At 41.8% G+C, this 2,783-nt stretch overlaps 1 pseudogene; it reads right to left on the reverse strand.

Annotated features, from left to right (window-relative positions):
- Positions 1-1,055: 1,055 nt before the first annotated feature.
- LOC144542907 (uncharacterized) lies at positions 1,056-1,892 on the reverse strand (annotated as a pseudogene).
- Between the last annotated feature and the right edge of the window lie 891 nt (positions 1,893-2,783).

Consider the following 2,783-nt stretch of genomic DNA (forward strand, 5'->3'; position numbering starts at 1 on the left):
GAAGTCACACCCCACCACAAATATTCATGTGTGTCACTACTTATTCTCCCCTTAATGGTGAGATCAGGGACATCACTGAGAAACACTGGGATGTGTTGTGTTTGGATCCAATCTGTACAAAACCTTTGTCTGACGGTCCTCTCCTCTCCTATTACAGGTCTAGAGATGAAAGAGATTTCCTTGTACATGCAGACAGCTTGATCCCCTCTGTATTTATCCAGAGACGTTTGGACAGCCTGACCAGATTCTTCCCCTGCCGCAACTGTACGGCTTGTGAGAAGAAAAACACTTTCAAGATTCACGATTGAATACTTTATTGCCATACAACATTAGTTGTAAGGAATTTGTCTCGGTGTGCTCATAACAGAACATTAACAGCAGGGACCATAAGCATAATATAACATAAAAACATGAACAAGCACATAAGGCACATGATAAAATACATGTCATAATGTGCAAGATACTTTCTTCAACCCACTTACATTTTTTAGACATTTTTTTTTTTTTTTTTACATTTTTACCTTTATTAGACAGTTCAAAGTTGAGAGACAGGAAAGACTGGTAGAGAGAAGGGGAAGACATGTGACAAAGGTCCTGGGACAGATTGGAACCCAGCAGGACGTCGCGTTTACATGGTGCTGAGCCACCAGGACGCCCCTTCTTCAACACATTCAATATAAAACATTTTCAAATAACATTTTCCAATTTGTGTGAGATCTCAATTTGTGAGAGATTTCAATTAGTATTTGCTTTTTATCATTAATTTATACGACAGAATTGTGTATCACAATAGCTTGTTCGCTGTGTATCAGGATATGATTCTACTGAAAGCCAATAAATAACAATGAATTACTGCCCAGCCTGATATTAAGGAGCCTGTAACAGTGAAATAAAACTCACATGGGAATGTTGAACCTGAATTTGAGCCAAAGAGCAGCAACAGTAATTCTCTCTCTCACATTAGCCAACATTAACACAAGATGTGTATGAGCAGTATTCAGATCTGGCTGCATCCCGAACCACATCACTGACTAGAAGGGTTTGGGTTTCCTCCTGAATGATGGACTATCATGATGTGTCTCTAGTTTATTGTTCTGTTTCTGCTGAACAGTTCAGCTCAACCAGCAGCTCTGCAGCTTCACCTGCTGCTGCTCTCACCACAACACTTATGGTTTCTGACCTGTGAACGTTGGCAAAAACTTCTCCCACAAACACTGCAACTGAACGGTTTCTCTCCTGTGTGGACTCTTATGTGTCTCTTCAAACGTTCTTTATCAACAAAACTTTTCCCACAGAGCAATTAAATGCTTTTTCTCCTGCATGGACAGTCATGTGTCTGTTCAAGTTTCCTTTTTGACTAAAACTTCTCCCACAAACACTGCAACTGAACTTTTTCTCTCCTGTGTGGATTCTCATGTGTATCTTCAAATGTCTTTTAGCATTAAAACGTTTCCCACAGACTGAGCAACGAAAGGGTTTCTCACCAGTATGGACTCTTGTGTGGTTAAACATTACATATCTCTGGGAAAAACGTTTTTTACAAACTGAACAGCTGAAAGGTTTTTCCCCTGTATGAATTCTCATGTGTGAACTCAGTCCTGCATTCTGCCTGAATAGTTTACCACAAACTGAACAACTAAATGGTTTCTCCCCTGTGTGGATTCTCATGTGTATCTTCACATTTGATTGATTACAAAAACTTTTACCACAGACTGAGCAACTAAATGGTTTCTCTCCTGTGTGGATTCTCATATGTGTCTTCAAGTATCCTTTATAACGAAAACCTTTACTACAAATGCTGCAACTGTATGGTTTCTCTCCTGTGTGGATTGTCATGTGGTTCTGCAAATGAATCCTCTGAAGAAATCTTTTACCACAAACTGAGCACCTAAACAGTTTCTCCCCAGTATAGCATCTTTTATGACTCACATGGACTTTGATGTTTTTCGGTGAGTCTAAACCTGACTGAGGTTCTCTAGTCTCCTTCCAATCATCATCACTGTCATCAGTCTGAGGTTCAGAGGAGTCTGAAGTCTTGCCATCACTAGTTGATTGTAAATGACTAGCTGGATCTAAGTTCCTGGCTGGTTGTGATACTCCACAGTCCTCTCCATCAGCTTCTGTTTTCATCTGTTCAGTTGAGCTGCTGGCTAGAGGCTCTGCCTCTCTGTTCTCCTCAGTTTGGCTTTGATGAAGCTGTGAGGACTGAGGTGTCTCTTCATCATCTTCACTCTTCACAGGGACAGGAGTGAACGGGAACTCGGTGATATCGGCCTCCTCCGGCCCTTGAAGCTGCTCTCCTTCCTGACTGGTCCAGAGTTCCTCCTGTTCCTCTTTAATGTGTGGGGGCTCTGGGTCCTCCTGGTCCAGACTGGGGCTCCAGTCCTGCTGCTCAGGGGGAACCTCTTCTTCACTGACCAGCAGCTGCTGGACGTCTGGAGGTAAGACTGAAATACACACATTAAGGAAAACTGTGAGTAAGTTAACCTAAGCTTGTTACCATTACTTCATAATGTTAATGAGATCAATGATGCTAGCATTGCAGTTACAACAGAAATATGATAAAGTGTGTATGAGTAATGTCAAAATAACATTTAAATGTCACCAACCTGCTCTGTGTAACCGCACTTCAGGATTTAAAACAGCGTCCAGTAGCTTTCGTTGTCGGTCGTTCTGCTCTTTTGAACGAGAAACTTCCTCCTCGTACTCTGCTATCGTTCTTTCAAACAGCCCAAATATCTCTTCAACAGCCGCAGTTAGTCGCTGCTTCACCGACGCTCTCA

This window comes from Centroberyx gerrardi, chromosome 19 (assembly GCF_048128805.1).
Source record: "Centroberyx gerrardi isolate f3 chromosome 19, fCenGer3.hap1.cur.20231027, whole genome shotgun sequence".
NCBI classification, from domain to species: Eukaryota; Metazoa; Chordata; class Actinopteri; order Beryciformes; family Berycidae; genus Centroberyx; species Centroberyx gerrardi.